This window comes from Cimex lectularius, unplaced genomic scaffold (genome assembly GCF_000648675.2).
Source record: "Cimex lectularius strain Harlan isolate CLEC.00 unplaced genomic scaffold, Clec_2.1 scaffold93, whole genome shotgun sequence".
NCBI classification, from domain to species: Eukaryota; Metazoa; Arthropoda; class Insecta; order Hemiptera; family Cimicidae; genus Cimex; species Cimex lectularius.
This window is the reverse complement of record NW_019392669.1, coordinates 537778-565391: the sequence shown is the minus strand read 5'-3', so window position 1 is coordinate 565391 and position 27614 is coordinate 537778. Positions and strand designations below refer to the sequence as shown.

General features: G+C 38.0%; 1 protein-coding gene and 1 non-coding gene across 5 annotated transcripts in view; one reads left to right on the top strand and one right to left on the bottom strand.

Annotated features, from left to right (window-relative positions):
* The window catches only part of LOC106672093 (probable Ras GTPase-activating protein), a 588817-nt gene that overhangs the window by 64727 nt on the left and 496476 nt on the right, over window positions 1–27614 (top strand). The gene's annotated exons all lie outside the window — the stretch shown is intronic.
* On the bottom strand, window positions 8559–8631 carry Trnas-acu. Its single transcript has one exon. It is a non-coding gene; the product is annotated as a tRNA-Ser (tRNA).

The following is a 27614-nucleotide window of genomic DNA, read 5'->3' as shown; positions in this document are numbered from 1 at the left end:
ATGTAATCACTGACTAATTTTGATAAGATTTTTTACATGCTGGTGTTTTAATAGCTGCTTGGCTACCCGATCTAGTAAGGATTTTCCAAGGGATAGCTTTGAAGATACGCATTTCAGCTTGAAAGACCGAGGTGGATTTCCATCTAGAGTATCCACTCCTCCAGTCTTTTTTTGTGATCTATCAAAGATTCTGTGTTTGTTTTTGTTAACTCAAGAATACATTCAGAGAAGATCCTCTGGACAGTGTGTCAGCCTTTTTATTACCCAAAATTCGCTTGGGTCCAGGTACCCAAGATATCTTAAGGTTGTTGTGTTGTCCCCAGGTTTTGGATGCATTAACTGACTAATTTTAAGGTTAATGTTTAATGTGATCTTTGTCACTGTAACTTCTCTTCTAGTTTTTCTAAGGCGCAAGCGTTGATGGCATGTATTTCAGCTTCAAAGACAGAGGTGTTCTTCTATATTAAGTTTGTTCGCTCATATTTTGTACAGCAAACGCCTGATCCGGTTCCTTCATTTGTGTTGATTTGCAGTTGCACCGAAACAAACGACCAACTTTAGTCGAAATTACATCATCAACCATCCCAATCACTCCTTACACCCCTAACCATTCGTTGTCACGAGCCTTTACGATCACTACCTGCCATTCAAAAATCCTAATAATGTACGAATCGACAAATATTATCACTAACCAACAGTCACAATCATACTCTTTATTCGCTAATCACTCTCAAAAATGCAGAACCATCACTAACTATACAATTTATTACATTCCCTTAACAACCTAAACTATCAATGAATATTGGGTACTAGGAGTCGATCTCTTTTCAATCTTACACACCACATCCCAAAGATTTGTTTCCTAGATTTGTTCAGGCCATGACCAATATCAACCGGTATAGAATTTTAAACCAACAGAGGAAATGTTCCGCTGTTTCTTCTTCTTCATAGGTATATCTGCACTGACCTGTTTCTGCGTACTATCCGTTGTTCTGGTAATCGGAGCACATACGCTGGGTAGCCGCACTCATCCGGGGGTGGTTGGCATTTCCACTTAAAACCAAAGCCGTCGTCGGAACGCATCCGGAAGTCCCTACGCTAGGGGGAGATAGAGTCGTTTTCTCTATCCTCGGGAGTACGGCGGGAGTTCGGACCGAATTCTTTCGGCCCTTAACCAAGCGCTGTGCGGCACAAGGTCAGGTGCATTGTTTGGCTGACCCACCCGTGCCAGGTCCGTGACGCGGAGAGGGAACCAAGCGCTGTGCGGCACAAGGTCAGGTGCATTGTTTGGCCGATCCACCCCCTCCGACGGGGCAAGTGGGAAGAAGGCCGTCTGGGTCCCTAGGGGCCTGAGCGGTTTTTCTTCACCGAACTTGCGGGTATGGCACTAACCGCCCGTAAGCAGAGGTGCGTCGCCTCCCACCTTGAGAAACAAACGTCTGATAAGGCCATGTGCCAGGTCCGGACGATAAAGAACCTCATTGTCTTTCTTAAGACGATGCGACACGTAAGGGAACTTCATGACTTGTTTCTGCAGATCCTAGTTTATACATGCTTTTTAAGTTTATGAGATCTGCCATTAGTTTCTGCTGCTTCGAGTTTATCCATATGTCCATACAGTCTGCAATATCCAGTCACGAGTCTTACTATCATTCTAGTCCGTGTTCTAGATTTTGTAGGTCTGCCGTTAGTTTCTGCTGCTCCGAGTGTCGAGCTACAATGTTCCTTTGCAAGGATGAAGGAGAATCGGGCACCATTACTACATCGTCAGCATAGAAAATTCATTTAGTTAAGAAATTAGACATTACAAATTCTTGGAAATCAGGAAGGTCTTTTATAAATGAACCTCAAGTGACATCCCCTTGAGTGCCAGACTTAACTAAGAAATATTGCGAGACTATATAATTAATTTGAACAGCGGGTTCTGAAAGAGTGATCAAGGCTGCTAGAATATTGACGGTTGCAGATGAAAATCTAGGTTTGCAATCTTTTGAAATAAACACTATATAAAAAAGTCTTTTAACGATAAATTTATTCGATGTGTTTTGTCCCCAATGGATATCGAGACGTTACCTTTAATCCATAATTATCCAGGCGGGACTTGGTGAGTTTATTTGTTAAGAGAAAATAAAATTTGTTCCTTTTTAAAAATCAGTTGTGCAAGTTGTAGACGGGAGTGTCAAGAACTCTCCACTGCTTTCTGAGGTCAATCATCCTTGAATGAATTATTATTCGTTGTGAAAGAAATTTAATGCCCGGGAGAAATGAAAGCCCGGATAGGTTAAATAGCCCACAACCAGATTATTCTACCAATATCGACAAAACTGTGATTTTGTTATTAGTGCTCCTAAAAGATCCTTGGGCAATATCCTTTATTGGTTTCGATTCAAACAGATTTTATTCATATATTTAACATATTATTGTATTTTTTCGGCTGAAGAGACATAAGAGACGAAGAAAACCGTACAAGAAACCGAATAGCGAAGTAAATCAGAAATCAGCACGTGGTGACGTTTAGTGGGTCATACTTTTCTTCCAATACTAGTTTAATGACCCCTCACGACTTTTCCATTGACCTTGGCATATTTCTATCTAAACAGATATTTTCTTCATGCAGTATCATTAGGTTTATTTTTAGTGAGAAAAGGTAGTCAGCACACGGAAGTCGGTTTCGACATGGTATGATCAGTTAAAGTTGGTTAGAGTTTGTTTGAAATGAATAATGTTTCACAATCGATTGATGACTTCAGGATTTTTTAAAATTATTCTATTTGTCCCCATGATAAAACTTTTTTTCAAACGGTCACAGCACCAAATCAATGTCAGAGCTGAATCCAGAGGACACATGCCAAAAGAGGTTACACTGGCAAAGAAATTCTTCATAAGATAGCATTTACCATCTATTAAAACATTAGCGCGTAAAAAAATCATATCAAAATTAGTCAGTGATTGCATGTAAAATCTCTAAAACCTGGGAAAACCCAAACAACCTGGTGATACCTGGACATAAAGGGATTTTGGATAATGAAAAGGCAGACACAATCGTCAAAAGAGGATCTGCAAGACCATGTATAGAATTGAAGTAAAGTAATTCACATCAGATATAAGGTCAAAAAGTTCACCCACCCGTTAGGTGTTTCAAACTATTCTCAATTAAAGAGCGGTGGGCCGTGCTGGGATTCGAACCCAGGGCTCCGCAAGCGTCGGACGCCCTAACCTTTCCGCCAACGCGGTCCCCTAAGTGATAAGATTGTTCATCCTATCATTGGCATCTGAAAAAATACCTGTACAACAGGAGTATCTTCAATGACGACCCCTTTTGTAGGATATGCAATGAGGAGGGAGTAACAGACATCCGCGTCTTCTCCGAATGCAACGCAACCTAACCAAAGACAGAAGGAAAGTGGATAAACTCTAGATGTGCTAGCACACACAGTAAGTTTATGTTAAAACAACTCTCACCAAAACTGGTAAACTCACTACTACAGTTAGACAGGACCAAACTCAGAGGAGTGAAAGGATTAAAGTAAATCATATCATACATGAGGGCATAACGTCCATCTACCCGTTAGATGTTGTGAAGCCCTGGTCAAACCACTTTACTACACTTCTTTCAAACTATTCTCAATTAAAAAGCGGTGGTCTATCCCGGGATTCGAACCCAGGGACCGCAAGCGTATCAAATAAGAGTGGGACGCCCTAACCACTCGGCCAACGTGGTTCCCTGAGTGATAGAACTGTATACCGGTCATTGGCATGTGAGAAAATACCTATACAACATGAGAATCTTCAATGCCCTTTTGTAGAGTATGCCATGAGGATGGAGAAAGAGCCACCCATGTCTTCTGCGAATGCAACGCAACCTGACCAAAGTCAAAAGGAAAGTGGATACACTCTAGGTACTAGCACACACTGTAAGGTTTTGTTAAATCAATCCTCACCAAGACTGGCAAACTCACCGCTACAATTAGAGAGATATAAATCGTTGGAGTGATAGGATTATTTACCGGACACTGCCAACGGGAAGACACCCGCACAACATAGGTAGATTCAATGATGGTCCCATTTATCTTCATTTGATCGGGTAGCCAAGCAGCTATTAAAACATCAGCATGTAAAAAATCTTATCAAAATTAGGCAGTGATTGCATATAAAACCTCTAAAACCTGCGGAAACACCACAACCTGGAGATACCTGGACACAAAGGAATTTTGTATAACGAAAAGGCAGACAGATTCGTCAGAACAGAAACAAACAGAATTCTCCATCCCAGAATGGATCCAAAAAAGACTAAAGGAAAGTGAATAAACTCAAGAGGTGCTAGCACCCGCAGTTAGCTTGTGTTAAATCACCCCTCACCAAGACCGGCAAACTCTACAGTTAAAATACTCTCTGCTACAGTTAGAGAGGTTTAATCAGAGGAGTGATAGAACTATTTACCGGTCACTGCCACTGCGAGGACACCCGCGCAACATGGGTATATTCAATGATGGTCCCATTTGTAGGTTATGCAATAAAAAGGACGAAAAGCTACCCGTATCACCTATGAATGCGAAGCTACAGCTCAATAGGTGTATACCCTGGGTTAAAAAGAAAAACCAGGGAATGGAATTGTAACAACAACATTCAATGACCCAGTACTTCTCCTTGGGGAACCCCCCCACTTCCTAGTATCTGATCATCATAATCATCATACTGTAATTTATCGGTAGCTGTAGGGTAATTTAAAATTTGTACAAGATAGGCCTTTTTGTAAATAACTCGTTTGTGTAGAGTAGCAGACGAATTAGTGAAAATTACTTTGCTTGATTCCGGCCCTGGAATGGGAAATAAATTAGAAGGGTGATGCGCGGTTAACAAAATTACCACGGTCGTCCGTCAATCTTGCACCCTCGGCGAGAAGGATTAGAAGCAATTTAGGACGAGAGAGCTCATAAGGGATGTTCTCGATCCCAGGAACAAGCTCTACTGGTTTTATTGTTCTTCCTCTCATAAAACATGTACGACCTACTAGCCGAGTCGTGGAACCGTCATTTTCGTCCCTAACCGGCACCGGGCTCTCTCCTAATGGTTTAATTTCACTTTTTACGATCTTCAGGAACATGACGTACATTTTCGACCCCTCTTCGAAAATTGTAGCTATATTACCAACAGCCAAGGCTACAGAAGAAGAATTCTCTTGAATTTTTTTTTATTTAACAATCTAGCATAATTGCACCATAGAAAGGTTTCTACTGAGGCAGCATAACTATGTATGTAGCAAGTGTTATTTTCGTTGTGGGACATCTCGTACATAACCAGTAGAGTAACCATAAAATTCAAAATTCTGCTATCGAGATTTCTAACAGCATAAATACGCCAAATCGATATAAACTGCTAACTTGGATCCAACCAGTAAAATCAGCTGATGCGTGAGTTGAGGCGCTCAGGATAAGAAAAAAACCTTCACCATTAAATAACATTGTTGATAATAAACTTGGCAAATCCTCGTAAATTGCACTCCTGCCGTTTTATTGTGCATTTGAGACGAACCTGTTAACATGGTTTAATTGGTGGTGATAAAATTTGGATAGAGAAAAACGCGATTGCGTTGGCATGGCAGGCATCCAATTTAATGTCACACCGTGTCCCATTTCCGATAAAAGATGCCCTCCGGCATCCGACGGGGCGAACATGCAAAACAACGTCAAAAATGCAGTAAAGCCCGAGAAAGCTGTCACTTTTATTGGATTCGTTTTATTTTTAAACCAAAGGGGGGGGATTATCATTTTACCAGCAGTAGATCCAACTCTATTTGGAGGGTCCCGAACAAATTTGCTTCATAAAAACCAGTTTTGACAGGATTTAAAACACTTTGATTTGATAAAACACCAAGCAAAAACAATAGTTGAAACAAAAAATTTTAAGTAATTGATTAAAAAAAATTACACTTATATTACCAGGAATAAACATGGACAGTCCATAAGAATTCAGGTGAACTGATTGTTCGAATTGGTGTAACTTAATAGGCGGATTTTATTTTTTGGGCGGGGCTTAATCGCCAGATTTACTGCTAGGGCGTGGCTTAATAGACTGATTTTTATTGTTTGGGCGGGGCTTAATCTTCTGATTTACTGGTGGGGCTTGGCTTAATCGACTGATTTTGTAGTTTTGGCATGGCGAAGTGGGCTGATTTTATTGAATGTTCGTGGCAAACAATACTGATTTTACTGTGTGCGCGTTGCTACTTCAGCTGATTATCCACATATTTCATGTCACGGTGTTTAAAACTTTATTCCAAACCATTGTTACATACCCTTCTTTGAAATAGTTTATTTTTTCTTTTTGTAGAAATTCATGAATAGCTGAATTTTTATATAATTGCAGTCAACACAGAACAGGAAAGTAAACTTGAAAAAAAAACACCCTAATTCAGTTATCTGTATTCAAGAGTGGAAACGCTTTTGAAATTCAAGGGTTAACCCTTTTCCAACCCTTTTTCCCAGCAAGGGGCTTATTTGGCAACGAAGCGGTTTGTTTGACCAACACGAACCAAACTGAGAGCTGTTGTAATTTCAAGTTGTACCAGTATAAAAAAATCGTTACCCTGGGTCTTACGGTCTTTGTCATTAAAATTCATAAATCTCTGTTTAGATCATTACTTATTAAAATCTTTCCTAGTTAGTTATGCATAGTTAACTGTAGAATATCGTTAGTGGTGGTTCACTAAATCGGTACAAATAAATAAATAATATTATTATTATTTATTGAATCTTGACAAAACTGTACACCGGAGCGAAGTAAGAATAAAAAATTAACGAGCTACTAACGACTTTTAAAAATGAGGTAAAAGAAGACTTCAAAAATTCGTCACAGGCGATTAATTATTAAATTAAAAGTAACAATGAAGAGATTTCAAAAAAGATGGATGCCTCTGATGATGGTCTTATAAAGGCCGAAAGCTTGGCAAATGGTCACAGAGTCTACTTCTTTCTCTACCTGACCAGAAACCAAACGTCAAAACCGAAATGAAAATTTTTCAGGGTGAAACAATGATGGATGAGCCGTCCTGTTAGCCCGTTCAATCCACCACCTCAACCCCCTGTTAACCCTTTTTACCGTTCAATTACAATTACGAGAAATTTACAAACGGCGAACACTGTCAAAACAACTTCATTATAATCCTAGCAACTGCACTTGACGCTTATTTAAAAATAATAACAAAAAAAGAGATTAGAAGGATTATAATAATCAAAACATTGCAATTTAGCAGTTTTAGGATTTATTTAGAGAAGGACATAGCCTAGGAAATAGTACACGAACGAAATATTGATAAACAACTCTATTCTTGACTGGTCTCAAATACTGCTTGAGTTGTGTTTCAAGGAAAGAAGGATTGCTGTTAGTAAACAAGTTCAGTTTAATTTACTTAATTAATTTTTTGACCATCAAAGGGGAGGAAATAATTGGTCCTAGCATAAAAATTCATCGAAGAACAATGCCACTGACAACCCACCGTCATCAATCCTGCCCACGCAATCGTACCCACATTTGGAAAATAAATTGTGTGGTGTTTAGATGAGATGCGGTCTGGTGTGACGTAGGTTTTAGAAAAACATTTTCTTTATCGTGCCAACGTTTCGATTTTTGTTGAGATCATCTTCAGGGCCTGGGATTTATAAACGTTGTTTAAATTTTACAAATACATATAGGGTGTGAAAAAATGAATTTATACATTGCTAAAAATTTTAGATTAAAAAAAATGAATTTGTACAATGCTAGAAAATTTTAGATAAAAAAAATGAATTTATACAATGCTAGAAAGTTTAGATAAAAAAATGAATTTATACAATGCTGGAAATTTTAGATTTAAAAAATTGAATTTATACAATGCTATAAAATTAGATTTTTTTTAATCTAAATTAATTTTAATTTAAAAGTTTTTAGCATTGGACAAACATTTTTTTTATCTAAAATTTTCTGGCATTGTATAAATTCAAAATTTTTGAATCTAAAATTTTCTAGCATTGTAATAAATTCATTTTTTAAATATAAATTTTCTAACATTATATAAATTCATTTCTTTTATCTACAATTTTCTAGTTTTCTATAATTTTTTAAATTTAATTTTTAGCATTGTATAAATTCTTTTTTTTTAATCTAAATTTTTTTAGCGTTATAATAAATTAATCTTTTTTAATCTAAATTTTCTAGCATTGTATAAATTCATTTTTTTTAATCTAAATTTTCTAGCCTTGTATATTTTTTTTAAATTTAATTTTTTTAGCATTGTATAAATTCATTTTTTTTAATCTAATTTTTTTTAGCGTTATAATAAATTAATATTTTTTAATTTAAATTTTCTAACATTGTGTAAATTCATTTTTTAAATCTAAATTTTATTTCTTATTACCTTAATAGTACGAAATAATGTCATTCGAAAGCTCTGATCAAGCACAAGTGAAGCAACAAGCATCCAGTTTTGTAAAGTTACACGTTCGTGGAAATTCTGAACTTATTTCATTATTTCAATTAATTATTCTTAATGTAAGGTATTGGTTGAGATAAAAAAAAATCAGTGTCACGAGCGGGATTCGAACCCACGACCTTCGGCTAAGTACGCCGCTGCTCTACCACTTGAGCTATCATGACTTCGATCCACTGGGACACCAACTTCCCACCCAAACATCTTTCGAATTGACTTGAAGTGGGAAGTTAGTGTCCGAGTGGGTCGAATTCACGATAGCGGCGTATTGAGCCGAAGGTCGTGGGTTCGAATCCCGCTCGTGACACTGACTTTTTCATCTGAACCAATACCTTACATAAAGAATAATTAATTGAAGGATGTTATTTGGTCAATCGGACCACGAATTCTAATGGATTTAATAATTAAACTGAAGTGTATCTTCACTAAAGCTCTCCGTGGTCATTTCATTTGTCGCCGAGAATGAAATTGATTACACGACGTTTGAAAAATGGCAAAAAGGAGGGAAAATTCCAAAGGTAGGTTGAGTGGGGAGTTGGTGTCGTGTGGATTTAAGTCACACGATAGCTCAAGTGGTTAGAGCAGTGGCGTATTGAGCCGAAGGTCGTGGGTTCGAATCCCGCTCGTGACACTGACTTTTTTATCTCAACCAATACCTTAAATACAGATTAATTAATTGAAAGTTTATCCATTATATTGTTTTGTCTATTGAGTCAATTACTTCTTTCAATTAATTAACCTTTTAATGTAGAAGGTTTTGGTTGAAATGAAAAAGCTAGTGTCACGAGCGGGATCCGAACCCACGACCTTCGGCTTGAAAAATGACAAAAAGGAGGGAAAATTTGAAAAGTCGTAGGTTGAGATGAGAGTTGGTGTTGAGTGGATTTAAGTCACGATAGCTCAAGTGGTTAGAGCAGTGGCGTATTGAGCCGAAGCTCGTGGGTTCGAATCCCGCTCGTGACACTGACTTTTTTTTATCTCAAACCAATAACTTACATAAAGATTAATTAATTAAAAGAAGTTGTTTGATCAATCGGACCATGAAATATAATGGATCTTTTTCATTATTTTATTACAAAAACCTTAACATTTTATATCTAATAACCTCTGATTTATCACGTTATTACGAAATAATGTTATTATTTAATTAAAATTTAAATGAAATAATAAATAAAATTAATGATTAAGCAAAAATCGTTTTTAATAGTAATTTCCTTGTTTTCGAAATATTTCTTTATCGAGGTCCTTGTATTATTTGTAGTTTGTTAATCCTTTGGACGTTCGTATTTATTTATTACGTCACTCCCACTTTATTTTACATTCCTACAATCTCTATTTATCTGTCTATCAATTATTTATTTATTAATATTTATCATATTAGTCATGGTATTTACGGTGTATTTATAATATTTGCGTATACACTCTTGAACGGGTCGAGAAACACAATGGGCCGTCAGTGTGACTTGTTTTTTTGGACTTGGTATCAGTTTGGGCGTAAGTGGTGACTCATTTGCACGAGTAGTGGGTTTATTTTAGGCTTTATTCTTTTGATTATCCTTCCCGTGAATAATAGTAATCCATCACACCAAGCGACAATCCGCTATCCAATATCCAACGCGGCACCCTTGCACTTTTGGATCATTAGTGAACGCTTGGGGCAAAATTGGATCATCAGCCGGTAATTTCAGTCACATGTTTGAGCAATTAGCGGTCCTGTCGGAGGGATCGGAATTCTAATTCGCGGATAAACTTTCAACTTTCGTCGAATTCAACTGGCATCGATTTCGATGTTTTATGCTAGTACCTTCCACCAATGTCCTTTGGTATGGCACATTTTATCACATCACACTTCTTTGCATGAGACCAATGCTTGGGTCATTTTATGGCAAATTACAATATTAAACAAAACTGATAACTTGGCGATAGCCTCTGTCTACTAGCACTCTACTTAACTAAAACTGCATTCTGTACCTCACCTTTATCTTTGGGTATATTGGTTGATTCCAGCAAAGTGGAAACGTTAATGGGGTTTTCAGGAAGTTTCGTTGAACCAATATCTATCGTTCTACATGAGAGTAGGATCAGAGGTATTATACCATTTCTAAGATGACCAAAGTTCGACTTCATACTGGTAAAGTAGATACCACAACTAGAAGACTATACGTCTTCTATGGTTGGCAGTTTTCAAGGTTGTCTTTAACAAATTTCATTCAAATCGTAGACCAACATATGATAACAATGCAGTCAAATCTGCTGCATGCTAAACAAGTTCTCAGACATCTTTGTTGACCAGTTCCCAACTCCTGTAAGTAAACGTTCTATCGTATGCCATCCGAATTTGACGTAAGAACGAGGCGCTGGCAACTTTTCAACTCTCAGGCCGTATAGTTGATAAATTGACTGTCATTGGTCATTGGTTTACAAATATGTATGCAGTGTAGAGAAGAAAAGAAAAAATAGAAAACAATATTCAAAAAATAAAATAAAATACAAAATACAAAGTAAACCTAAAAAATGCAAAATACAAAAATAAATAAATGAACGAGCGAGCTAGTATTAGAAATGAAGTCTATACCCAAAATTTTGATGGCTTAATAAAAATGAAATAATAAAACTTAAAAATTAAATTCATGAATCAATTCGTGTCTGTAGCTCCAAGCACGTTTAGCATACCGAATCAATCACCGAGAATTTGAGCCATTCAAAAACCGCAATAGCTCACTTCTTGGGAGAGTAAAACAACGAATGTGTAAGAACCGAATCTCACCCAAAATCGAGCACTCCGGCAAAAAGTGAAAGACAGTCTCGACGGAACGAGAATTGCATAGGAAGCATATACCCAAGTTACCCCATAGCTGAATTTATATGTAAAACCTAACCATCTCAGCTTAAATGCCCATCTTAGTTCACGCAAGGAAAGACCGTCAAAATTTGGCTTCTGGAAATCATACATGGGTGAAACTTCTAATTCTTTGTCTAGAGACAGGTGTGTAGATGTTGAGCTGAATCTTCCCTTTCAACTTAGTATGCTTGTGTGTGTGTGTGTGTGTTTTGAGAATAGTGACTGTTAGCCGATAATTATTCAGATATCGTGAGATGCAGTCTGGTGTGATGTAGGATTTCAGAAAAACATTTTCTTTATCGTGCCAACGTTTCGATCTTTATTGAGATCATCTTCAGGGCCTTGTGTTGTCTGCATTTCAACAAAAAGTTCTCACGATCACTATAAAATCGCATCTCACGATTTCTGCATAATTAGTAAACTTTGTTAAAGAAGTCTTGGAGTTAAATGAAAGAATTGATTTTATAGTTTAACTATTAAAAATGTTTTTATTTCACCTGATATTATATTTAACAGCTCCTTTTTCCCAAAAAGTTACTAATGAGATACCTCCACAAGAATTTAGTAAAAATAATAGTTTCATGTGCTTGTTTATTATAAAAAAAAGCAATATTAATAAAAAAACTTTCTGTTTTTCCGGCAGACGGTTGTTAACCATAGCCGTAGTGTACTTTTATTTATTTTTATATTTACAATTGAAAAACATTATATTCAATGATTGTCAAGGGGTTCGAAGGTCGTGGGTTCGAATCCCGCTCGTGACACTGACTTTTTTTATCTCAACCAAGACCTTAAAAAGAAAAGACTACGAAAACGTAAATGGATTAATTTTGAAGTATCACTTTTCGAAACAGCTCCCCGTGGCCACTTCATAAGTCCCTGAGAACCCAATCCGATGTCATGACATTTGAAAATGAAACAAAACAGTTGTAGGTTGAGGTGGAGAGTTGGTGTTCGAGAGGATCGAAGTTATGATAGCTCAAGACGTTGAGCAGCGGCGTATCGAGCCGAAGGTCGTGGGTTCGAATCCCGCTCGTGACACTGACTTTTTAACTCAACCAAGACCTTAGAAAGAATAATTAATTGATTGAAAGAACTAACTTGGTCAATAGACTACGAAAACGTAAATGGATTAATATTGAATAAAGATAATTTTCATTTCATCGATTTGGAAATATGTTCATTGTCCAGTTTATTCTGTCTTTATTTGAAACAATACGAGATATAATATCTCTCTTGTTCATGCTGAATTGTGTCCATTTTCACTCGCGGTTTTGTTGAACTTAAACGCGTTTCAGCATTGCGCCATCACCAGTGAGGAACTGTCTGTCACTTGGTCCGAGAAGGGCTTATATGTGAAGATGATTTTTTTTATAGGTAAATGATAACTTTTCGAAATTAGTTACGCCGTGGGCGTTTCACACGTGTCCCTCTTTCTCTGTTCTATTTGTGGTCTTGGAAATAGGAAGTCAGTCCTTTTATTAGTAGGCCGTTTGCTCGTGATTTACGGCCGAGGGCGCAACTGACACAAAACCTTTTTTGAATTTGTGACATGGATAAAAGAAAAATTAACGAACAATGATTGATTAGCCGGGATTGAAACAAAGACTTTGTTTTGACCACTGTCTTAAGAGAATCTACGCAGATTTTATACTGTTTAATTATTTTGTCCACCAGGTTAATTATCTTTCTAAAACGCGGTTTGTAATTCCTGGCCTGTCTTTTCTCCACTGTAGTAAATATGAAAAAGTCGTGATGTGAGCCCGAGCTGTAAATCCTCTTCGACAGTGACCTCCTTCATTCGCCAGACCCATTTATTTCTTCACCAGACGTTTTCAATATTGAAAGTGCCCTGGAACGAACGATATATCCCTCTTGGGTGTATTGAACGGACCTTTTATTAAATATGTCAATCGTTTTCGAACAGTGGGTAAATCAGTTAAATTAACCCCACGGATTTAATTTTGCGTTTGAGAAATCGCCTAAATCCATTAACCAATTCCATTAGTTCACACTCTGAGGGTAATAAAAGTTAAAGACTGCAATGAGTGCAAATGAGGTAGAAGGTGAGGTCTGACCATCTCCGGAACACGGTGGTATTTACAAAGGTTTCTCCCTTGACATTTGAACATGTGCCAGACCCCCTTCCATTGTTAACACGTGCCAGGCAAAAGTACCTGATACCCGATGTGCGCGATGAATCAAAATGTGATGAGCACGTCAAAAAATAAATAGCTCAATTAAAATACAATGAATTATGCGCGTTCAAAAAAGACAATAATGATATTTGTGATCGTTTCTTAACCCTCGAGGTTGTTTCAACATCCGTAGATGTCTGAGTGTTGTCTCTCGCGTTCCTTTTTGTATGAGATTTGAAGAAGTTGTTCTTCGTTAATTGTAGTTCCAGGTTTGTTTTCTTGTATTGAGGTTAATTTATAGTTTGGTTGTTACCTGTAATTTTGGCCAATGCAGTCAACCTGCAAAGTTATATGGACAAAGAACACCCTACATAAAATGCCTGAAAAATCAGGCAACGTAGCCACGCCTCGACCTTTCAAGTCTGAAACAGCTACACCCAACATTTAACCTCATTTAACAACAACGACATCCAACCTGTAAAGTTATACTTCTGCAACATCTAACCTGTAATGTAAGATAACAGCCATATCAACCTCGTAAACACAACCAACATGGCCATGGATAATTTTGAATTCAGATAACAGCCACATGCACCTTGTACAATCAGATTACAGCCACATCCACTTTGTAGTCAGACTACTGCTACACCCAACTTGTAAAGTTATGAAACAGTCACATCCAGCCTGAAAAGTTAGACCAAAACCACACCCAACATGCGAACTCAACTAACAAGGCCTTGTAAAGTCAAAAAGAACCATCAAGTTATACTTCTGCTACATTTAACCTGTAATATAAGATAACCTCGTGAACACAACTAACAAGGCCATGGATAACTGAATTCAGGCAACTAACAAGGTGAATTCAGGCAACAGCCACATACACATTGTAATGTCAGACTATAGTTAATAGCTACACCCAACTTGTAAAGTTATAAAACAGTCACATCCAACCTGTAAAGTTATACTACTTCCACATCTAACCTGTAAAATAAGATAACAGCCACATGCAATCCGTAAAGTCGGACTAGAGCTACAGCCAACTTCTGAAGTTGCATTACAATCACACCCAACCTGTAAAGTAAGATAACGGCCACACCCAACACGCAAACTCAACCAACAAGGCCATGGATAGTTCGGAATTTAGGCAACTGCCTCATCCACCTTTTATAGTCAGACCAAGCTACACCCAACTTGTAAGTTATTACAACAGTCTCACCCAAATTGAAAAGTTTTACTACAGCCACATCCAACCTGTAAAGTAAAAAAACAGCCATGCCCAACCCTAAAATCGGACTGCAGCTACAACCAACATGTAAAGTTATATAACAGTCACATCTATCTGTAAAGTAATACTATTGCCACATCTAACCTGTAATGTAAGATAACAGCCACATCAACCTGGCAAACACAACTAACAAGGCCAGGATAATTGTGAATTCTGACAACAGCCACATCCACATTGTATAATCAGACTTCAGCTACACCCAACTTGTAACATTATTACAAGTCACACCTAACCCGAAAAGTTTTACTACTGCCACATCCAACCTGTGAAGTAAGACAACAGTCACATCCAGCCTGTAAAGTTAGACAGCAGCCATACGAAACATGTAAAGACCAAAACCACTCCCAACCTATGAACTCAACTAACTAGGCCATGGATAATTGTGAATTCAACCTGTATAGGTAAACTACGTGTGTTAGCTACGCGTAAGCTGTATCCTGGCAGCATAGTTTCTAATAACCTGTAGACAATAATTGAACAAATTAACTACACCTACTATTAGGCAACCCCTCCAGTTGATCAACAATAATATATACTGTTACATACCTGTTATGTACCTTTACGGCAAATCTTGACGGCGTCCGGCATTTCCATATGGAAATTTAGCCAACTTTTTTTTACGGTTTTCCTTTAGACAACAAATAAGATGGATTAATGACATGTATATAAATTTGTCTCAGCCTAACATCAAACTGTGAAACAGACATGTCCACGAATTCTCGTTGTCTGACAGTATTCCTCCTTCTTCAAAAATCAACTGTACATCGAAAATGTTTTAGTGTCTTCCAATAAACGTATAATTATCATCGAAAAAGGTTTGTTGAATAATAAGACTTTTCGATTTACAAGTTTATTGGTGGTTTTAACAAGTTTTTAAAAATATTTAATTAATATAATCAGCAATGGTTGAGGGTTTATTGTTCCACTGTGCTATCATCCGTTATCCATTCCGAGTCATTCCCTTTCGGCTCTTCGAGATTCTCCACATTTGTCTTTGCTATCAGCTTTATCTTTTTTGTAAGTTTTTCCATGGTCTTTTTCATCTTTTTGTCTTTTTTCGGTAGTTTTACTTTCTGGGTCTTTTCTGAATTGGAAGGACCTTCGTTATCTGATTTTAGTATTGATTTTTCTTTGGTTGTTTTCTTCTTTTCCAAAGTTTTTTCTTGCGTAGGTTCTTCTTTTGTTGCCTGTTCGTCTATGTTAGATTTTTGTGTTTTAGTGTTCGGTTGTTTTTGGACGGATTTTTCTTGTTTTGAAGAAGTTCTTCTGCCTCTTTGTCCGTCTAAAAACCCTACTTTCTTCTCCTTCGTTTTTGCCCTTTTCGCATCCGCGGCTTTACGGCGCATTATCATCTCTCTAATCAACTTTTTATTATACATTTCTTGTTTTTTTCTCTTCTTCTCCAATTCTTTGAATTTCTCTTTCATACCTCTCACCTTGGCCCACATTTCTTTCTCGAGGTCTAACTGCTCGCGTCTCCCTTGGTCCAATATATTGTAAGGTATCTCGTAATCTTGGGGCGGCCAGGCTTCGTCCGAGGAGTCCGAGACGTAAGGCACTTCGATGAATTGGTTCACGAAGGCTGGCAATTTTCTCAAAACTTTCAACTTGAGGAGGAACTTGATCTGTTCGACGGACGGGAGAGTTTTCGCCAAGCTTTCCGGCAGTTTCATCACACATCCTGGTTTGAAGATTTCGCCCAGTTTCGGCAGTTTTTTGTACACGTTCGTCATTTTCTTGGTGAAAGACTGTATAATGTCTTTGGCTTTGGCTTTTTCGATTTTTTCAACGGGACCTGTACAATCGGCCGTGCACGTCACGAAATGATGGAAGTACCTCTTAAGGACATGGCCGTGGACGTAGAGGACCCTGCCGTGCAAGAACTCGCCCAACATCGCCGAGCCCCTCATCTCGAGGAAATGTCGCATTATCTCGTTTTCCCCGCCCTCGACCATGACAACAGTAAAGCCCTTGTAGAAGAACAAACACCCGCTGATGTAGTATTCGACGGAATAGGACGTATTCTGCTCAGCCACATAACCTTTCAGAGTCATCGGTGCTTCGATGTTCGAATCGTCGATCATATCTACCGTCCTGTAAGCGAACATGTACACAACCCTATGAATATAGTACGTACGATTCAATTTCTCCAAATTGGCGATAGATAAGTCCTTTAAGCTGGGAGCGATGCTGATCGGAGGTTCTTCCTCCCCGATCAAAAGATTCTGAGGCAACGTCGTTGTCCTTTCTCTTTTATGAGGGGAGTAATATTTAAAATGGCTACCTGAAAAAAGCTCGTCGATTTTCTGCGCATCTTCTTCGTTTAGAAAGGCATAGTCTTTTAAATAACTGATGTCGGAGGGTTTTTCCGATTCTGAGACGTCGGCGGTTTCGGCGGCTAGTTTCTGTTTCATCACTTCCTCTCTCAATCTTCTCCTTTCTTCCTTGTTCTTTTTCTTTTTTAATTTTCTTCTTTCCTTGGCGGGCTTTTTCTCTTTGAGTTTTTTTTCTTCTTCATCGCTGCAGGACCTGCTGTGAGCTGGGCTCTCGTCTTCGCTCAGCTCGTCCGCGTCATCATCGCCTTCGTCGTCGTCTTCGTACGTACAGTGGCCGAACGTCATCGGAGGATGCGGCTGTCTTTTGGTCTTAAACACGTTCATTTTGACCAGAGCGTACATGGTAAAAACGTCCGGGTATTTTTTGGCCATGTCTTCACCTTCCACGTATTCCAATATGGGGTTGTCTTCGTCGACCGACTCGCTCCGTTCATTTTTCTCGTAGAACATTTTCACTGTTTCTTTTATCCTCTCGGTCGTGTAGCTCCTGTCCGATTCGTCTTCGCTCCGTTCCGGCGACGGTACGTACCTGTACAACAAATCCCATTGCCAGTCTTCCATCTTTTCAGGTTCCCATTCGACCTCGTCCAATATACGCCTCGCCTGCCTTATATCGACCACGATCTCTTCTCCGTCGTCCTCCTCTTCGGAGTCTCCCATCGATTCGTCGTACATATCTTCGGGGAGTTTCATCGCATCGCCAGAACCCGCTTCCTCCATGGCGTCAGAACTGAATGTTTATATATTGTCTTGGCGACCATCGATTCTTCACTCTTACAACCGGCTCAATCGATTCTCAAGCAGATGCAGCTAGAAAACACTTTTAACTAAATAGAGAAAAAATGAAGAATTGACCACCAAACATCAAAACTAAAAAAGCACTCTGTCTTCATCTTCGCTTTATTGCCCAAAGAATATGAATGATGCGAACATAAGTTTATACGTTACAGTAGAGATCAGGGATGCGGTCATCAAAACAAGTAAATTTTATAACTTATGCCAAGCTTTCAACCTTTATTGAGGTCATCATCACGGCTCTACAAGTAATTACAACGTTTATAATTAATTACAATTAATTAAGGTTTTCAGTTGAAATAAAAAGGTCAATGGCACGAGCGGGATTCGAACCCACGATCTTCGGCTTGATACGCCGCTGCTCTACCACTTGAGCTATCGTGACCTCGATCCACTCGAAGATNGCATCGGGTAGATGTGCACGGGGGTAATGCAACCTTATGGAAAATCGGAGTTTGGATTTGCGTCGGGTAGCATCGGGTAGCGTCGCATGGCGTAGAATCGGGTAAGTGTGTTTCTGGCTTAACACTTGACATCGCTCTCCTAGGACGGAGTCCATCTCGTTCATCGTATTGATGTACTAACGACTACCATCTCTGGTTCATGCTTTCATCCTACTGTTATTATTGTTTATATGCAAATATTATATGTTTTACTTGTTGCGTCGAAGAATGCATTGGAAAAAAAAAATAAAAGGTTATATACACAGAATGACACAACACAGACAGAAAGGAGTAAATTAGGCAACTGTAGAAGGCGCTGAGATTATCATCACTTTTCAAATTTAGTGACTTAACATCAGATTTAATAAGTAACACATCTTTTAATAATTTTCTGGCCAAGATTTTCTCCCTTCCGACCCCAACCACATCATCAAAATTTATTTCATGTCTGGTTTCATGAAGTTTGGCATATATAAAATTTACTTGTTTTGATGACCGCATCCTTGATCTCTAACTTACTGTATCGTATAAACTTATTTTCCCATCAGTCATATTTTTTAGAGCAATAATGCTAAGATGAAGACAGATTGTTTTTTAGATTTGATTTTTGGTGGTCAATTCTCCATTTTTTTCTATTTTGTTAAAAGTTTTATTGTAAATCCATTATATTTCTATAAATTACTTAATCCTGAAGATCGATTCTTAATACTTCCTTTCATACTACTTAATATTTGTTTGCACCCTTCCCCTCGAAACATAGTTCAGCGCAGAGCAAGTCCAGAGGTATTTCATCTTCTTAGTGTCACACCAGGGGGAAGACGAGAAAAAGTCCTGTCATTTCAAAAAGTCCTTTCTCCGGCAACAGACAAGGATTTCTTGATTGTATTTGAATAAAGCTTAAAAAAATATCTGCTTTGTACATCTATGTTTAATTTTTACCTTAAGGGATCCCATTATTGTTTCTTATTCTGATTATTATTTTGCCAATTCAATTCAACTGTTCAACTAAAAACAGTTTTCTTCACACCTTTCTTTCATTAACTGGTTTATAATTTAATAAGCAATTATTGTCAGAATTTTTTGGGTAATTTTAATTAGCTTTCTCTTTTTCGATAAAAAAAGAAGAGCTTTTACTTTTCCTCGGGAAGTTCTTTAACTTGTACCTTCTTTTTTCCCATAGGTTTAGTTTGCATCAAAAACAATCCATCTCGACGATTTCATTTCCAAGTGAATGACTCTTAAATGTAAGATGAATGTGCATACAAAATAAGAAGAAACTTGTCAATTTGCAAGGTGAGGTATTTTGAGACACCTCTATAAAAAAAAAAGAACAGTTAGATGAAATGGTACCCAAAACGGACAAACAGCCAGTTTACAGGATACATGTTCATACGACGAAATGATTTTCCGTTACAAATTACAATCAACCTCAGAATCTAAGATAACTTGACCTTGGCTTAACTCGTTCAAGCTCCTAACTTCCTCAGGATGCTTTATCTGAGAAAATCCATATGTTTTGGACAAGTCACACATACTCTAGTCGTGAAAGAATTAAGTCAGGTGTTTTGAAAAGCCTCTTTTACCCAATTGGCGTATCAACTGGCGACGTCGTCTTTGCCGAGGGGTAGGTGCCATGGGGGTGCATAGACGCGACCGGCTCCCCCTCGTAGGCTAATGAATGGTCCTACAGTGAGTCAGGATCTCGTATATTGATTGCTATGAGATGTTGCGGCTGTCATGGCAACAACACTTCTCTCCCATCCGGCCTATTGGAAAACCTTGACATTTGTTGCCAATAAACAATTTACCTCTTGTGCACCTTGACCGGCCGGCTGCATAATTCATTTTATCTCGAACTCCACTCGGGATTTTATCCGGCCTGATCGTTTTTCCCAACCTCCACATGACCGGCACCTTTAATTCATGTTATTTATAATTTATTTGGAAAAAGCAATCTTAGAAGAAATTTCTCGAGAAAGCGCTGTCAAATCCATTTGTAACACTGCTCTGTAATTCGTACGATTTCTGAAATATGAACAACACGATCATAATAAAAATCATCATCAATTTTTGGTATTTCTCTTTGCTTCTATTCTTATATTACAATAAAACTAACCTGATGATCTATACTACTTCATAGACCGAAAATATTCCATTCCTTCGGATTCAGCAAAATGAAGGTGGTACCTGAGAGAGAGAGAGAGAGAGAGAGAGAGAGAGAATCATGGAAAGAGGGAGTGCATGAGAGAAACGATGGGAGGGAGAGAGATTCATAATCGTGGAAAAAGGGAGTGTATGGAGAGAGGATGGGAGGGAATAAGATAAAGAGAAAGAAAGAGAGAGAGAGAGAGAGAGAGAGAGAGAGAGAGAAAAAGAGAGGGGCAGAGAGAGAGTTAGTGTGAGAGAGAATCATGGAAAGAGGGAGCGTATGAGAGGGAGGATAGGAGGGAGAAAGAGGAAGGGAGACAGATAGAGAATCATAGAAAAAGGAAGTGTATGAGAGAGAGAGAGAGAGAGAGAGAAAGAGAGAGACAGAAAGGGACAGAGAGAGAGAGAGAGAGATACTTAGAGATATAAAGGTAGAGAGGGAAGGACAAAAAGAGAGGAAAAGAAAGAGATTAATAGAGAAAGAAACAGAAAGAGAAAATGGAAACGAAAATAAGAAAGGAAAAATGAAATAGAGAGAGAAAGAAGAAGAGAAAAAGTGAAAGAGGGAGGGGGAGAGGGAGAGGGAGAGAGAGAGAGAGAGAGTGAGAGAGAGAGAGAGAGAGAGAGAATGAGAATGAGGTAAAAAGACAGTAATGGAGAAAGAGGAAAGGTAGAACGAAAAAAACAGCATATTTACAAGAGTCCATTGTTTGAAACGAATGATCAGATCCATTTGAACATTTGTAACTTGCCTGAAATTTAGCGAGACTTGCCGGACCAGTATTATCTAGGAGACGGCCTTAGAATTTTACAATTTTTAACCCGTCACCTTACTTATTGATAAAAAAATTATTTTTTGGATATGAAATATCTTGATTTGGTATTATGTACGTTTGTAGTTCGGACGGTCTGTTTAGACACTTTTTGTCAAAAGGGGATTTTTAAAAATACGAGGCGACGGTTATAAACATGGTGAGGTACGTTGTTCGGCTAGAGGGAGGAAGATATAGAGTGATAGAGGTTTAATTTAACTTTGAGTACAATTTACGTATGTTTCTATGGTTTTAAATATATTTCACATCAAAGCATATATGTGTAGAGATTAGTGACCGTTAATCGATAGTTATTCAGATATCGTGAGAAGCGGTCGGGTGTGATGTAGGTTTCAGAAAAACATTTTCTTTATCGTGCCAACGTTTCGATCTTTTATTGAGATCATCTTCAGGGCCTGGGATTTACAAACCAACACAATTGCTACCCACCACTTTGAACACCAACATAATTTTGACTTCAAAAATCCAAAAATATTACATACAGAACAAAACAATTATAAACGTAATTTCTTAGAAATGGTTTATATCAACAGAGATAAACACAGCATTAATTACAGAACAAAACAAACCTAAACGTAATTTCTTAGAAATGGTTTATATCAACAGAGATAAACACAGCATCAATTACAGAACAGATACATGTAAACTCAGTCGCAGCTACGCCAATATAATTAACCAAATACAATATAGATAACATACATATATCATTACATTACATTCCACACATCAAATACTTTTCACATAGTCTAATTTTCCAACAATTTAGCTTTCCTTTTCCTATTTATCCCCTTTCTATATAATCCTGAAAGGACAATCTGGCCGAACTATTCCCAACACATTGTTCCCCTTTGTCGGCTTATTTCACTTCAAAGAAGCCGACGCCTTACACAAAATTGTCTTTTATATACTGCCTTCCTTCCCCACCCCTTCAAAACCAAACATATATAAACATAAAACAGCAAAATCTCACTGGCACTCTCAACACCACACGCAAGTCTGGCACAATTACACAGAAGACAAACACTTTGAGTGAGTAGAAATACTTTGTTTTAATATAAAATATATTTTGCATTGTATAAATTCACTTTTCCACATCCTAAATGTAATTGTTAAATGTAAACATTGTTTGTAAATCCCAGGCCATGAAGATGATCTCAATAAAAGATCGAAACGTTGGCACGATAAAGAAAATGTTTTTCTGAAACCCGACCGCATCTCACGATATCAAAGCATATATTCTTTGTGTTTGGAATTTGGTTCTTGCTGGTTTATTGATTTTCCGTCGACTGGAATTAATTTTTCAGGGTCTCTACCATAAATCCTTTAAAATTATCCTATTTAGTCTTGGGTTTTGAGTTTAAATTTTTAATTACAAAGCGGGGAAAGTTAAAAAAAAGTTTTGTCCATTACCTCAGGTCGGACTGGAGTGTTTGACAGGATCCCCTTGTTTCCAGGATAATGGTCTCTCCTCTTAATGGACCTCCATTACCTCTGTCGATAATAAGCCCCACAATCGATATCGGGTCTTTACTTATATTTTTATCCGAGCCCATTTAACGGCTTACCGAAAGGTTCTTGTTCATCGCTTTACAAGAAAGGGTTGCGAAAGTGAATACAAAAAAAAAGGCAGAGAACATTTCACGTGTGTGATCAATACGACTATTTTTGGACATTTACATTTGAAATATGCAGAGGTATTTTGCACGATAATAAATTCACACCCCCGAGGGTGAAATATTGCTCAATTAGCTTAATAAATTTTCAGATTTACATTATTCACCTTGGCACGGAAAGTCGGACCGACGGTGAAAATTTATTTAAACTATTTACATATTAACGACCTCTGATGGTGTAGTTAAATGAGGAAAATTTTCAATTGAAAAACCCTAAAATTTAATAAACCGCAACTTACAACATAATAGGACTAGGAATACATTATGCAACTTATCTACTTCGCGATAGCTCTCTGGAGATTTCATAAGTGTGACTCAGTACACTCAACTATTTTTAATGAATAATTAATCTTTCCTTTGATAACTTTTACAGTTAACTTTGATTTATGGACACTTGCATGGAGGGATTCATTGCATATGCTAATATTCACCTTTGAACTCTGTTTTTGTTTTATATTTTAAAATTTTTGTTTATGTACTGATTTTTATGTATATTTGGTTTAATGTAAATTTAACACTGTAAAATGTAGTATTTACCGTTTGAAAAGTAGTGTTGAAGGAATTTTTTTTTTCGTTATGAACTATGCATATTAGCCATGGTGACAATTCTTATATGTGTGTTCAAATGGGGGGGGTTTATTGTGAAAAAAGGGCCAGAGGCGACGGTGGGAATCGAACCCACGACCGCGGCGTGAGAGTCTCATGCTAACCACTCGGCTACCGCGGTCCCCGAGTTGAAGGAGTTGAATGTCATAAAATCCCGGGGATTACTGGGAATCGAACCTTGCGAGAAAACAGTTCATAAATCGAGTAATTTTCCTTAATCCATCCTTCAAATTCCATTTCTCCTTTGTGCAAAAGCCCCTTTTACCAACCCAAATGCTGGCCAACAAACACCCAAGATATTGGTTGAGATAAAAAAGTCAGTGTCACGAGCGGGATTCGAACACACGAGGTTGGGTTGAGATGGGAAGTTAGTGTCCTAGTCACGATAGCTCAAGTGGTAGAGAAGCCGAAGGTCATGGGTTCGAATGCCGCTCGTGACACTCACTTTTTTATCTCAACCAATACCTTACATAAAGATTAATTGAAAGATGTTATTTGGTCAATCGGACCACGAAATCTAATAAATTTAAACACCCAAGAGTTTGCCAATGTCTATAGAACTTATTTGATAGTGCAGTTGTTCGGTGTACCTTTTCTCTTTTCAATATCTGCCAATGAAGTCATTTAAGTTATGACCAAATCCAAAAAACATCAAAAATGAAAAGAACTGCTGAAGAAAATAGATGCGAATGACTATTAAAAAAACTCTGCACTTCTGATTTCACTCGAGTTTGAGGAGGTGATTGAATTCTCCATTCCACATATAGAACCATTTTTATCACTTTTTTTTATTGCAGGCTGCTGACAATGGAGTCATATCAGTCCACAATGTACTCTGAGAGGTGCCCCCATTTTACACAGCCAACAAATATATTCATACACATTTTGGAACTAAACAATAATAATATATAACAACAACATTTACAACATTTAGAGATGGGTAATTACCCTGGTTTCCCTTAAAAATCGGAACAGGAGATTAAACAACCAACCCTCGTGCCCGAGGACTGTCTTTACGTCGGGTGCCATGCCTATTCGCTTCCTGTAAGGGACCAAGGCGTCGCACTCCTCGACCAAGTGTGACACTAACCATCCTGTACAAGCGGGATTCCGTGGGTCAATAGGGTATGGCCTATCCTCAAACGGAGGAGAAAGAAAGAAGAAGAAAGAAGAAAAATAACTTTATTCTGGGACTGGTGTCCCCTTAGAATAATTTACATGAGACAAAATATAATAACCTTCTATGAAGTCACATAATTTAAAAAAAAAGGAAAAAAAAGATAGATAGAAATCGAGGCACAATGTATGCCAGTAAGGCGGGCCAGAAGAGAAAATTACGAGGTATATTAAACAAAGACAAAAATAATAAATGTTATCGTGAGGTCTCTGCTTGGAGGGAGAGGAGGTGATTATAAAGATGGGATTTAAATGAGGAGAAGGAGGCAGCGTGACGAATAGATAGGGGAAGGGAGTTCCAGAGTTTAGGGGCTCGGATCAGAAAGGATCTTTCGAAGGTATGGGTTGTATGTTGCGGAAGGATAAGGTCGATTGGGGATGAGCGGNGATCAGGAGTAGTGGAGAGTGCCTCTTGGTAATGAAGGGCTTTGGCCCGACGGATATAGGATTGGGTTTTATTGCGAAGGGCTCGGAAGGAAGAGTGGTCTTCAGGAAGTTTGGTTCGACGAAAGCGCCTTCTTGCAGCTTCCCGTCTTTTAATTAGGGCTCTAATTTCGTCGTTTAACCAAGGAGAAGGAGGACGACGGATAGTGTGGGATTTTAGGGGCGCATGTTTGTTAAGGATATTGAGGAGATTGGAGGTCAGGAAGCCGACCATGGAATCGATGGATGAGCCAAGATAAACGTTGGCCCATTCGATCGATTCCAGATCCGGCCTCAAAACCTCGAAAGAAAGGGTATTAAGTTGACGGAACCTTATGGTTTTGGGTGCGGGACGTGGGGTAGGAATATTATAGGAGGAGCACGATCTCTATCGGTGAACCTTCGCTCAGTCGTTCTCTTTTCAAGAGCTTCTCGGGCAATCCGGCCCAGTGATGCTGCCACGTTTTTTACTGCTTTTACGGCGTCACCGGCCGGATGACAGTGGTTCTCTCTGGTCTCATCTTTCGCTTCCTCATCAGCACGTTCGTTGCCAACGAATCCGGCTACCCAGGCGACCATTTCCTTTTTTCCGATAGAATCGTAAGAACCATGGATAATTTCATCTATAAAGTACGCAGTCTATTCCAGGAACATTGTAATGCTTATATTTTACTACTATTACCTAACAGTCAAGCCCATCAAGGCCGACGTTCCCCAAGGGAGTATCCTAGGACCAATCCTATACCACTGGCATAACTACACCCTAACACTAACACCAAGACGTTGACCGCAATCATTTCTCATTCAGACCCGTCCTTGCTGCAAAAGCAATCCGGAACCACATAGGCCTCATTACCGACCAGTGCAGTAGGTGGCGCATCAAGCTAACTCAAACAAACGAGCCGATACATGACGGTCACCCTTAGAAGAAGCCACTTGTGCCCATGAATAATGAGGTAATCCCTCCATCCAACCACGGTATCTTGGGTTCTACTTGTACAGCAGACTTACATGGAACACAAACCAAAAATGACAAGAACAGAAGATAGGACAACTCAGCCTATTGTACCCACATCCACAATGAGTGTACACAATAAGGCACTAATTAAACCTAACGTACGGAGTCTAACGTTCAGCCAAGCCCATCCAACATCCAAAAAAAGCACCCCTTTCCAATCAAAATTTCTCCGTCGCATCCTCAACGCTCCTTTCTATTGTAAATTCACTAACTCTATCCACCAAGACCGAGACATCCAATGCAAGACGGACATGATCCAAACACGATAAGACAATTTCTACTTTAAGCTCTTTTTCCACACATATCCACCAGCTTAACCCACTTCAACGTACCACCGCAACAATCCTCCGCACAGCATAAAAAGACAGTGTCCTCGTGACGTCCTAAGCATAACCGTAAACCTCAGCTAACAATCCTAAATACAGAGTTCCAGTAATGGCCGGCTCCTATCCTCAAACCCCATTCCAGGTCCTCCCTTTTATTCACGGCTATCAAAAAATTGTTAAAGGTATACATTTTTGTACAGTAAAACTTAATTTTTTTACCACCAGGCCTATTTACTTGTTTCTTTCTTTCTTTCTTGTATATGTACATATACATGTCGGGTAATTTTAAATTTCTAAATCACGAAATAATCCCCATCGAAAGAAAATTTATGACAGTTGAGAAGATCAGGCGTGACAGATAAACTGGAAAGGTCTTCCAGCACCCTGTAAAATAGTAAGACAAATGTCAAGATATTTTCCTCGCAATTTGTAATAAAAGTTTATTTACGGTATATTAAACTATACTAAATTGTTCAAGTTAAATTGTAATAATCGTTATACCTCTGGCCTCTGGCTTTCCTTATTAAATCAGAAGCCTTGTACAAAAATTAAGTTTTTCTTCTTTTTCTATTTTCAAATTTTTGTTGAATTTCTATGTGTTTTTATTTAGTGTCAAGTGTTTTCTATCTTAATACAGACAAATTTTAGAAGTTTTTTAAACAATTATTTCAATTTTCATTAAAAATCAAGGCACAATTTTTTCGGTAATTAATTATGCCTTACAAAATTAAATTTCAGCTTAAATAAATTTCATGGATTATAGAAAAGTGGAAAATCTCCAAACTTTCTTATTAATTAAATATTAATAGAATAATCGAAATGTTGATATCTGATAAATTAATAAATTATTTTTATTTGCAAGGTTTAATTTAATTTCTTCTAGTTCTATTTGCCAACTTATAATTTTCAATAAGTTTAAATTTATTCGATAAAGTTTAGAGCTGAAATTCGACTAGTCTCAAATCCCTTGGTGCTTAGGTTTCGAAACTCTAACTCGAGACTGAAATATTATTAGGGTATTTTGGTCCAAGCGAAGGTAGAAAATATAATTTATTAAATATATCGATATTCCAGGGTAGTGAAGAAAAAAAACCTTTTTATTCCATAC